The following is a 13,555-nucleotide window of genomic DNA, read 5'->3' as shown; positions in this document are numbered from 1 at the left end:
ACATAAGGGAGGGATATGATCTCCATGTATAATACATAAGGGGGGGATATGATCTCTATGTATAATACATAAGGGGGGATATGATCTCCATGTATAATACATAAGGGGGGATATGATCTCCATGTATAATACATAAGGGGGATACGATCTCCATGTATAATACATAAGGGGGATATGATCTCCATGTATAATACATAAGGGGGGATACGATCTCCATATATAATACATAAGGGGGGATATGATCTCCATGTATAATACATAAGGGGGGATATGATCTCCATGTATAATACATAAGGGGGGGGGGTACAATCTCCATGTATAAATACATCAGTGGTTCATATAGTGAACTCGGTGTAGAGCTAAGCTATTCCTCCTGAGGTCATCACAGAGGACAAGGGGGCGCTCTTTACGTCTGGAGGAAAAGGAATTTAATCTCCAAACACGGAAAGGTTTCTTCACAGTAAGAGCTGTGAGAATGTGGAATAGACTCCCTCCAGAGTTGGTTGTGGCCAGCTCAGTGGATTGCTGTAGGAAAGTCTATAACTGAATATAACATTTATAGGGAACGTTGAACCAGGGAATATCCGATTGCCTCTCGGGGGATCAGGAAGGAATTTTTCCCCTGCAGGAGCAAATTGGATCAAGATTTGCTGTTTTTTTTGCCTTCCTCTGGATCAACTGTGGGTATAGGATTATAACTTGTTTTTTTCTATGGTTGAATTGGATGGACTTTTGTCTTTTTTCAGCCAGACTAACTATGTAACTATGTACAGTAACTATGTTTGCCAGGTACATCTATTCCAATGTGTTCCTCGTACTCGAGTTAGTGTACTCAGCTCTGCGAATTCCTGGAAAGCGGCTCATCATCATTCTGCAGACACCTGCCCACCTACAAAGGGAGAGGAACGCTACGTCTTCATTACTGCCGATGATGATTACCGCCGGTGATTCATTTCCTGTCGCTGATCACAGGGAGGGAAGACGCACACAGCAACAACGAAATACTTTTTTCTTAAAAATCAAGGGAAGCGTCTGCCGGGAAATAAAAGTCCTGGCTGGGCTCCCTTCTCTTCGGGAGTCGCAGGGTTTTCCAGGCTCTCCAAGCCCTTCATTGCGGCACGAAGTCGATCCCGGCCAATTCCAGCGCAGATGGTACTTTCACTTCTATAAATTGCTTTTCAGCGTTTTTGATGGCGTGCCAGCTCTGACAAGGCGCTGCTGATTTTGGCAGCGTGTAACTCTCAGATAACACGCCGGCCCGGCGGCGCAGGTTGTTGTAGCGAACACGGCGGAAATGCTCCGGGTCTCCGAGATACATCTGTTCAGGATCTGTGGAAACAAGAGGAGACAGCGACCGAGGGCGCCTTCAGCACGTCCGACCTTTCTTATCTCGTTCCAAATGCATCGCTGGGCTTTCAAGGGTCTTCCTGAGCTTCTCTGTAAATGGGATTAGTTAACAGGTTGCTCCAGCCAGAGTGTGAAATAGGCACACAGAAGAACTGCTTAAAGCTGAACTCCGGGCGCAAAAAAAAAATCATTTAAATGTATTCCTCAATAGCCACAAAAAATATAAATCCACTTTGTGTGCACCAAATGCCTTTGCAAACCCAGATATTACCTTGTTAAAGTAGCAGTAACACCATCACTGTGCTGTGCAGAGAGCAGAGCTGTAGGAGGGGCCCGGCAGACTCCACCCACTACAGGCTGCCTGCTGAAAACTACAGAAGGGGTGGAGTCAAGACCAGTCATGCTGGACAAGGAGAGAGAGCAGAGCTATGGGAGGAGCCCAGCAGACTCCACCCACTACAGGCTGCCTGCTGAAAACTATAGGAGGGGATGGAGACAAGACCAGTCACCCTGTACAAGTAGAGAGAGGAGAGCTGTGGGAGGAGCCCAGCAGACTCCACCCACTACAGGCTGACTGCTGAAAACTACAGAAGGGGCGGAGTCAAGACCAGTCATCCTGCACAAGGAGAGAGAGAAGAGCTGAGGGAGGAGCCCAGCAGACTCCACCCACTACAGGCTGACTGCTGAAAACTACAGCAGGGGCGGAGTCAAGACCAGTCATTCTGCACAAGGAAAAAGAGGAGAGCTGTGGGAGGGGCCTGACAGACTCCACCCATTACAGCCTGCCTGCTGAAAACTACAAAAGGTGGCGGAGACAAGACCAGTCACATTGCAGAAGGAGAGAGAGCAGAGCTGTGGGAGGGGCCCAGCGGACTCCACCCACTACAGGCTGCCTGCAGAAAACTACAGAAGGGGCGGAGAGAAGACCAGTCACCCTGCACACAAAGAGAGCAGAGCAGTGGGAGGGGCCCAACAGACTCCTCCCACTACAGGGTGCCTGTAGAACACTACAGAAAGGGTGGAGACAAGACCAGTCATCCTGGACAAGCAGAAAGAGCATAGCTGTGGGAGGGGCAAAGCAGACTCCACCCACTACAAGCTGCCTTCTAAAAACTACAGAAGGGGGTGCAGACAAGACCAGTCACCCTGCACCAGCAGAGAGAGCAGCAGCGAGTGGTCTTTATCACAGGAAGTTTCACACTGCATTAGTGTACAGATCTAGAAGAAATACACAAAGCACACCAAGATTCAAGAAAAAATACACTTGATGAATGGATTTAGATACAATTTAATTAGCTTTAATCTTTCAAAGGAGTTTAAGGGGTCCATTTGTATACAGAAAAATGTCTAAGTATTTGCACAGATGCCACAAATAATCCATGTAATGTGTCTAAGGTGTATTCAGATTCATATAGTGGCTAAAAGTCAGTATTTTCCCAAAATACTGCAGTCAGGAAAATACCACATTATGGCCACTAGATGGAGCTGACGATCATAGAAAATACACATATTAAAAAAATCATGGGGATTGTGTTAAAAAATAGACCCCTTATTATGCTGTAATCCTTCCACCTTGTGTGCTTTATAAGAAGAGTGACATTGCTATTAAATTTATTAAAAAAATTCATGAGAATGTATACAGCTATCATGATAAATCCATATAATATGTCTAATATATAAATTTCCTATGATCATCAGCTCCATCTAGTGGCTAAAAGGTGGTATTTTGCCGAAATCAGGAAATTTTGCAATCAGGAAAATACCACATTATGGCTGCTAGATGGAGCTGAAGATCATAGGAAATACAAATATTCTGGAGGAACCCTAACTATCTACTATTCGGCCCAGGAATACCTTTAGCCTATGAGAGTCCAATAGTGGTGGTAAAGTCCTTAGAAGTTGGTATGGTCCATGGTGTTAGGGATAGAGAAGTAAAATGACTGTGTTTTATGGTAGGAACCAGGGGCAGACTGACAACTCATGGGCCCCCCGGGCAATAGGGGATCATGGGGCCCCTGTGTCCTTGCCCAAACTCAAAAAAGCCTATGAAAGAGGTACCAGGGGCATCTCATGGGGCCCCCTACTGACCCCGGGCCCTCGGGCAGTGCCCGAGTTTTCAAATGGTCAGTCCGCCCCTGGTAGGAACAGAGTTAGCAATAGGAATAGAGTGCCAGGTACAGGGGCGGACTGACCATTTGGAAACTCGGGCACTGCCCGAGGGCCCGGGGTCAGTAGGGGGCCCCATGAGATGCCCCTGGTACCTTTTTCATAGGCTTTTTTGAGTTTGGGCAAGGACACAGGGGCCCCATGATCCCCTATTGCCCGTGGGCCCCATGAGTTGTCAGTCCGCCCCTGGCCAGGTATCCGCTTCAGGGTTGGCGAGATCTGTGTGGCTACATGCACAATGGAAAACACCAAACATCAGAGGGAAACTGAAGGTGCAGGGAGCAGAGGGGAAGCAGGAAACAAAACTGGGATCAGGAATAAGTGGGAGCAGGTACAAGGCAGCAGGGTACAGGGCAGGAACAGGATCTAGGCAAACAGAATCTGGCAGCAACAAAACACTGAAGCGAGAGGCACTAGTAGGGGAGGACTTGAATACCCTCCCAGCAGACAGCATCATCAGGTGAAAACTGATTACTAGGGTCTGCTGGTTGCTGGAAGACATCTGCTGGTGGACACTGGAACTACAACCCTCTGCCCAATGAACCAAAGTGGAGGTGGACTGGACCCCATCCATTGATTCAAGTGATCCAGGTCCTGACATAGATGTTAGTGGGGATAGGGCTATGAATGAGTTAAAGATAAGGTTAGCATTAGGAATAGAGTTAGTGTTAGGTATACGGTTAGTGTTAGATTTGTTTTAGAAGTTAACATTAGGAATAGAGTTAGTCCTAGGGATAGGGATCGGGATAGGGATCGGGATAGGGATCGGGATAGTGCTAAGGATAGGTTTAGCATTAGGAACAGGGTTAGCACTAGAGTTAGATTTAGTGTTAGGGATAGGGTCAACGCTAGGGTTAGTTTTAAGGAAAGAGTAATAGTACCTTTTTACTTAATACCTAATGATACTCAAAATCAATATTATGATCCCATCTAAAAATTTACCATATTTGGGTTAACAAATAGGTCTGTAAGGATAGTTAAAAGCCAACTGAATTCCTTAAACACCAAAAACATCTATATTTAATCTTCAATGCATTTGGCCAACAAGCCCTTAAATTCTGCCAGTTTTAATGTTGCCTAGCTTGAGAGATCACATTCAATTACTCCTTTAAGGAAGTGAGAAAAGGCAATACACTCCTAACGGCTCATGTACACTGCAGCTCATAAACTCACGTTTAGGAGCTGTTCAGCGTTTTTTCAGCAGTCCATGAACTCTCCCTAATGTTTTCCTATGTGCCCATGCACACATCTTCGTTTACAATCACGTACAGACATTTGAGTTTACAGTCGTTTTTTGAACGCAGAAAACGTGCATTCAGCAGTTGATTTTATCAGTGTTTCAAACGCAAAATGTTTGTAAACGAGGCTAAACGTGGCAAATCGCGTTTATAAGGGTTTGCGTTTGAATTTTTTTTAACTCTTCCAGTTCCCGAAGCTGTCCAGAGCCATTTTTCATCATTTAAAATGCAAGCAAAGCATTTTCAAGGTACTCAAATGGACAAAACACTGAACACAGGATGTTCCTACCAAGCTTGTCACACATTGTAATGACCAATTCACACCTCAGACCTCTCCCACCCTTGGAAACAAAAGATACATTATGTTAATGACCATTCACACCTCAAATTCCTCATGAGGAACCCCTGCCAGGTGGCCTTAATGACTCCCTCCACCAGACACCTTTCCCACCCTTGGAAACAAAAGATATGTTAATGACCATTCACACCTCAAATTCCTCATGAGGAACCCCTGCCAGGTGGCCTTAATGACTCCCTCCACCAGACACCTTTCCCACCCTTGGAAACAAAAGATATGTTAATGACCATTCACACCTCAGACCTGTCCCACTCTTGGAAACAAAAGAAATGGTAATGAGCAACTCACACCTAAGCTAATCTCAACACATACTGCTGTCTCTGCTTCTACTCTCTGTATTTCTCTGAAACAGTCTGAAATAGTTAATAATTTACCACTTTTCAGTGCATTCTGGGCATTTGGGAGGTTCTCCTGTGCTTATCTTTAAAAACCGCTTCTAAACGCAAACGCACATAAACGCGGTATGTAAACACAGCTAAACAGATGTTTTTTAACCTACATTTTCTAGCAGTCAGTTTCCATCGTTCAGAAGTGTCCCGTGTACATGGGGCCTAAATGTTGTCTCACTCCACCATAATCCTTCTCCTAGTCATGGTCATGGAGATCATACATAGGAACAGGTCCAGCCTTATTGATTTTCTACAGGCAATGATAAATCTGTTGGCCCAGTGTTTACCGACAACAGAAGGAATTGCATCTTCTCACTCTGGCCCGATATCTCTTAAGTAAACGCATCACTTGGAAAATCTATACTTAGCAAGTTGTACCTGTGTTTATCAGAAAAATAATTCAGACCGGTGATTTAATCTGCTCCAGCAAATCCCTTCTCAAACATTATATATTATTACTGGAGTTATTAAAGCATTAACTCACTGGGCCCAGGAGCCATAATCTGTGGTGGAGGCAATGCAGGTTGTAAACTATACGTGTGTCTCTGTAGGATATAGGTCTGTAATAACAGCAGAGCGAACACAAAGCACAGATTTCTCTTCATTATATGTCGAAGGAATTCTGCAGAGGGACAGCTCCTCCTCGGCCTCTGATCTGGTTTTATGGGATGATAATGAGGTCTGATGAACCACAAACTGTGTGTGGAGAATGAAGAACACAATTCAACACCCATTCCCCCTGAAATTCAAAAGTCAAGACAATTTGATTAAAATCTGTTGGTGATAAGCAGTCATAAAAGTCAACAAAGAATGCAGAAGCATTACAAGCCTCAATTGGCCCAGGATCCTCAAAGAATTTCTGATGTGATCAAAAGGTCAAATCATGAATGGTTTGGTGTGCAACTTAGGAATACACATTTTCAAGGCTGGGGTATTGAGCTAAACTGACCTATAGCTGAACCTCACAGAGTTAATTTTCATACATATTTTATAATTTCTTCTACATTGGAGTTCCTTCCTAAAAAGTAGTTACATTAATGTAGATGAGTCCACTTAGTTATCTTAGTAGATGATGGTTCCACTTAGACACCAAACACGAGAATATTTCAAGGTCTGGGAGGTTAACAAGACACATTGAGTATCCTAGGAGAAATATGTATCAGATATATGGTATATCAGATTTGGTCTCTAATGAATCATTATTTCTTCCTGAAAATGCTGTTTGTGTGGGAAAAATGCTGGTTGTCGGATTGTGAAGGTTTTCGTTACCCAGGATAGTTGGCATTAGGAGTGTTTCTGCTGGGCATTATAAAACATTCCAGCACACTTACAACCCACCACTTCAAAACCTTTGATTGGGTGGTTCAGCTCTGTACCATCCTGACCAAGGGGTAAGAAAAGGTAGCTGCATGAGCAGTTGGGAGCTCTTGTTTTACTAAAGATTCATTGGAAGTCACTCTGTGAAGGCCAGTGACTCTTGCAACATGAGATTGGAATTATTATTTAAGTGATCTGATCTCTGCATTGATGCAAATAACAACCGGAGACTACTTAAAGATCAACTCCGGACAAATAAAAAATTATCCCTTGAAGTGGGACTGTGTCCACACTGCAAGGGTTAACTGCTTGTTTTGTCTAGGGGAGAGGAAACTCAAGTTTATTTACTTGATCCTCCACTCCCCCGGTAAGTGGCACTCTCTCACAACCCAGCAGTAGACTGTCCCTTGGCATCCGCATGTTCAGAGCAGGGCTATGGACCCTGCTCTGATCTTGATCACATCTGGAGACTAGACCAGAGAAGCATGGGGTTGCAGATGCTGCTGGGACCAGTTTAGCTGTGGGGAATCAATAATCTGAATCTGTTACATTCCTGTCTGGATGTGACAGTGAGGGATGCAGACAAGGTCAGAATTGCAACACCAGATGCTGTGAACAGTGTGTATTTTGGTTAAAACACATAGTGGTGGCTACCAGGTTTGTTTGAAAATAGTTAACTGCTCAACTGACTTGCCCCAGCCATGGTCACCCTCATTCCGCAGGTACATAGATTGTTGTCCTGCGAGCTGATAAATCTCAGGCTGAGAGTGTTTATCCATCACAGTCTGGACTTACTAACATTGTTCCAGAACAACATTGAATCGGGGAACAATTCTACCCTCCATTTAGCACCATTTGTATATAATGACATCAGAGGGAGGTTCCATCTTGGTAACATATTTGGCCTCTTTCTTGATTTCTTATTAAGGGTTAGTGGTCACTGATGGCCTCACTAAGACCAATTCCTGTTGGTTGGGAATTATGATAGGAAGATCTTACTACTAGAGAATCCAAGACAAATAAGAATCCAAAAACTGACTCAGACCAGCAAAGCCCACTTGTGACTGATATCACTTCTGGATTTCTGACCTTTTAAGAAGGTCATCGTGCAGACAGCCCTTGTGAGTTCCACGGGTTCAGATTCACAACAGTTGGTTTTGCCTCACAAATTTCTTCCTATGGTCTCTAACTATGCAGGGTGGAAGGACTACTTTCAGTGGTGAGATGCCCAGTCAACCAGAAGCATTTTGTGGTAGCTACTTCTTAAAATGGAGCTCCATTTTTGCTGAGGACAATCCCCATCAAATCAGTTATATGCGTGGTAAGGATTATTGGCATACGTCATTGCAAGTTCATGCCTACTTCTGTTCGGTAGGTACTAAGACGGGACTTTAGCAATTACTACCTTAAATACAGCTCTAAGTTGGAAGGCCTTCATGTTCTGGTCCCACATGTAGTGGGGGACAAATGGCATCCTTTCATTGCATTAGTGTACTTTGCCAGTCTATTTCTGAAAAGGGTATGATGATTGCTTATTACTATATTTATTGGCCCTGCATAATCATCTAGGAAAACCACAAGCCAATCAGAGGTGCAGCAATGGGATTTCTTAGGTGCCTTGTGTGTATGGTTGCAATAGTGGTGAACAAAAGTCAGGAGCATTGAGAGGTCTAAAAACAAGGCTGCCTGGAGAGTCTTATACTGGAGGTACACAGCAAATACCGCAACAAGGTCTGAACCAGTGTTCACGATGCTCCTTGGAAGTGTGACACCCTGCTGTGATACTGCTTGCAGAATGTTAAATGGACACAAGATGGCAGTGTCCTGCAGCCCAATCATGCAGGCCATAGTGCAACGTTTTGTGGGATTCGTAGGCTGACTGCAGGACTTTACTGTTTGACAGGGGAGCTAACGAACTACATTTTCCAGAGGAGCTGGTGTGTGGGCAGAGGCAAATAAATACAGAAGCCCAGGAACCTGGGGCAAGAAGTGAGGGGTGAGAACTGGAAAACAGGTGTGGAGAAGAAGGCCGTGCAGGAGGCCAGAAAACCGGGCCAGGCTGGTCCGCAGAGAGAGAGAAGGTAGAAGGAGAAGTTGCTGCCTGCTGAAACCACTGACGAGTCTGGTGAGCTTTCCTGTGTGCTGGTGGTTTAGAGTGCTGCTGTCTGGAGTGATCTGTGAAGAAGGAACTGCAGGAATGCATGGGGAACCCCATCTGCAGGGAGACCATCAACCATCTGACCGATGCCACGGATTGGGTGAGAGAGTTCCATTCTCAGGTCATTCAAGTTGCCAGAGACATTGGTAAAGTCTGCTGATTTCTGCCTAGTTTAACTGACACTGTACACAAGTTACACATGTTGAGGCCTAGTTTACCCACCTCACTGGTTACTACACCTTCATCATAACTAGAGATGAGCGAATCGAAGTATCCGAAGTGGAATTCGAGTCGAATATCGGAAAAATTTCGATTCGTGCCGAATCCGAAAAATAGCCTAATTCGGACGCGCGAATCGAAATTTTTCAGAAAATGGCGGCTGACATGTGCGGCGACGGAGCGGGGATGTCTGGGAAGGCGCGCAGACAAGGCGCGCTGACCCATAATGCATTCCTCAACTACATGTGATCGCATCAGCCTATCAGCAGCCAGCCAGCCAGCACTGTGTAATGGTCGAGCTATAAATAGCGGCCATTTTGGAATTCTTCATTTGCCTGCAGTTATTGAACAGAGGCAGACCGCTCTGTACTAGGGACAGGGACAGAGTTAGGGCCACAGAAACGATAATTGGGGACAGAGAAAAGTTACTTAGGGACAGAGAACCATTACTCAGGGACACAGACTTGTTAATGAGGGCCACAGAATCGTTATTTAGGGACAAAGAAACGCTAGTTAGGGCCACAGAATTCATAATCAGGGACAGACAGAATTGTTACTCAGTGCCAGAGAATTGTTACTTAGGGCCACAGAAACGTTATTAGGGCCACAGAATTGTTACTCAGGGACAGACAGAATTGTTACTGAGTGCCAGAGAATTGTTACTCAGGGACAGACAGAATTGTTACTGAGTGCCAGAGAATTGTTACTTAGGGCCACAGAAACTTTAATTAGGGCCACAGAATTTTTACTCAGGGACAGACAGAATTGTTACTCAGTGCCAGAGAATTGTTACTCAGGGACAGACAGAATTGTTACTGAGTGCCAGAGAATTGTTACTTAGGGCCACAGAAACTTTACTTAGGGCCACAGAATTTTTACTCAGGGACAGACAGAATTGTTACTGAGTGCCAGAGAATTGTTACTCAGGGACAGACAGAATTGTTACTGAGTGCCAGAGAATTGTTACTTAGGGCCACAGAAACTTTACTTAGGGCCACAGAATTGTTACTCGCACAGACACAGAATTGTTACTGAAGGCCACAGAACTGTTACTTAGGGCCACAGAATTGTTACTCGCACAGACACAGAATTGTTACTCGCACAGACACAGAACTGTTACTGAGGGCCACAGAACTGTTACTTAGGGCCACAGAATTGTTACTCGCACAGACACAGAATTGTTACTCAGGGCCACAGAACTGTTACTTAGGGACAAAGAAACGCTAGTTAGGGCCACAGAATTCATACTCAGGGACAGACAGAATTGTTACGGAGTGCCAGAGAATTGTTACTCTGGGCCACAGAAACTTTACTTAGGGCCACAGAATTTTTACTCAGGGACAGACAGAATTGTTACTGAGTGCCAGAGAATTGTTACTCAGGGACAGACAGAATTGTTACGGAGTGCCAGAGAATTGTTACTCAGGGCCACAGAAACTTTACTTAGGGCCACAGAATTTTTACTCAGGGACAGACAGAATTGTTACTGAGTGCCAGAGAATTGTTACTCAGGGACAGACAGAATTGTTACTGAGTGCCAGAGAATTGTTACTTAGGGCCACAGAAACTTTACTTAGGGCCACAGAATTGTTACTCGCACAGACACAGAATTGTTACTCGCACAGACACAGAATTGTTACTGAAGGCCACAGAACTGTTACTTAGGGCCACAGAATTGTTACTCGCACAGACACAGAATTGTTACTCGCACAGACACAGAACTGTTACTGAGGGCCACAGAACTGTTACTTAGGGCCACAGAATTGTTACTCGCACAGACACAGAATTGTTACTCAGGGCCACAGAACTGTTACTTAGGGACAAAGAAACGCTAGTTAGGGCCACAGAATTCATACTCAGGGACAGACAGAATTGTTACGGAGTGCTAGAGAATTGTTACTCTGGGCCACAGAAACTTTACTTAGGGCCACAGAATTTTTACTCAGGGACAGACAGAATTGTTACTGAGTGCCAGAGAATTGTTACTCAGGGACAGACAGAATTGTTACGGAGTGCCAGAGAATTGTTACTCAGGGCCACAGAAACTTTACTTAGGGCCACAGAATTTTTACTCAGGGACAGACAGAATTGTTACTGAGTGCCAGAGAATTGTTACTCAGGGACAGACAGAATTGTTACGGAGTGCCAGAGAATTGTTACTTAGGGCCACAGAAACTTTACTTAGGGCCACAGAATTGTTACTCGCACAGACACAGAATTGTTACTCGCACAGACACAGAACTGTTACTGAGGGCCACAGAAACTTTACTTAGGGACAAAGAAACGCTAGTTAGGGCCACGGAATTCATACTCAGGGACAGACAGAATTGTTACGGAGTGCCAGAGAATTGTTACTCAGGGCCACAGAAACTTTACTTAGGGCCACAGAATTTTTACTCAGGGACAGACAGAATTGTTACTGAGTGCCAGAGAATTGTTACTCAGGGACAGACAGAATTGTTACGGAGTGCCAGAGAATTGTTACTCAGGGACAGACAGAATTGTTACTGAGTGCCAGAGAATTGTTACTTAGGGCCACAGAAACTTTAATTAGGGCCACAGAATTTTTACTCAGGGACAGACAGAATTGTTACTGAGTGCCAGAGAATTGTTACTCAGGGACAGACAGAATTGTTACGGAGTGCCAGAGAATTGTTACTCAGGGACAGACAGAATTGTTACTGAGTGCCAGAGAATTGTTACTTAGGGCCACAGAAACTTTAATTAGGGCCACAGAATTTTTACTCAGGGACAGACAGAATTGTTACTGAGTGCCAGAGAATTGTTACTCAGGGACAGACAGAATTGTTACGGAGTGCCAGAGAATTGTTACTCAGGGCCACAGAAACTTTACTTAGGGCCACAGAATTTTTACTCAGGGACAGACAGAATTGTTACTGAGTGCCAGAGAATTGTTACTCAGGGACAGACAGAATTGTTACGGAGTGCCAGAGAATTGTTACTCAGGGACAGACAGAATTGTTACTGAGTGCCAGAGAATTGTTACTTAGGGCCACAGAAACTTTAATTAGGGCCACAGAATTTTTACTCAGGGACAGACAGAATTGTTACTGAGTGCCAGAGAATTGTTACTCAGGGACAGACAGAATTGTTACCGAGTGCCAGAGAATTGTTACTCAGGGACAGACAGAATTGTTACTGAGTGCCAGAGAATTGTTACTTAGGGCCACAGAAACTTTAATTAGGGCCACAGAATTTTTACTCAGGGACAGACAGAATTGTTACTGAGTGCCAGAGAATTGTTACTCAGGGACAGACAGAATTGTTACGGAGTGCCAGAGAATTGTTACTCAGGGCCACAGAAACTTTACTTAGGGCCAGAGAATTTTTACTCAGGGACAGACAGAATTGTTACTGAGTGCCAGAGAATTGTTACTCAGGGACAGACAGAATTGTTACTGAGTGCCAGATAATTGTTACTCAGGGCCCCAGAAACTTTACTTAGGGCCAGAGAATTTTTACTCAGGGACAGACAGAATTGTTACTGAGTGCCAGAGAATTGTTACTCAGGGACAGACAGAATTGTTACTGAGTGCCAGATAATTGTTACTCAGGGCCCCAGAAACTTTACTTAGGGCCACAGAATTTTTACTCAGGGACAGACAGAATTGTTACTGAGTGCCAGAGAATTGTTACTCAGGGACAGACAGAATTGTTACTGAGTGCCAGAGAATTGTTACTTAGGGCCACAGAAACTTTACTTAGGGCCACAGAATTGTTACTCGCACAGACACAGAATTGTTACTCGCACAGACACAGAATTGTTACTGAGGGCCACAGAACTGTTACTTGGGGCCACAGAAACGTTAATCAGGGACACAGAATTGTTACTGAGGGCCACAGAACTGTTACTTAGGGCCACAGAATTGTTACTCGCACAGACACAGAATTGTTACTCAGGGACACAGAATTGTTACTCAGGGACACATAATCGTTTAATTAAAGAGTATGTCAGACAACATGCAGAGGAGTGGCAGAGGAGGCAATGTTTTAGGAGCGAGCAGACGTGGCAGCAGAGGAAGGGGTCGAGGCAGCACTATTCGCAGCCAGAGGCCAGTGCTCCCGGTGTCATCCAGCGGTCGTGTCTCCACCGACAACCCTGCCGTCGTCGATTGGTTGGCTCGGTCGTCTTCCTCTTCCCAGGTCACCTCTGACACCTACAGCCAACGGTCGGTGGGTACGTCAGACACAACCGTTAGTTGGCATGGCCCGGGACCAAGCCCACTGAAATCACGTGTCCTCTACCTGCCCCTGTCCTTTGGTGTTCCCTCACCAAGCGAAGTATCGCATGCTGTGGGCTCAGCCCCACTGTACAGTGAGGAAGAGCTAACAGAGGGCGGTC

Source organism: Staurois parvus, unplaced genomic scaffold (genome assembly GCF_062004578.1).
Source record: "Staurois parvus isolate SC_StPar_1 unplaced genomic scaffold, SC_StPar_1.0 ptg000487l, whole genome shotgun sequence".
Classification (NCBI taxonomy): Eukaryota; Metazoa; Chordata; class Amphibia; order Anura; family Ranidae; genus Staurois; species Staurois parvus.
The sequence above is the reverse complement of the archived record's forward strand: the minus strand, read 5'-3'. Positions refer to the sequence as shown.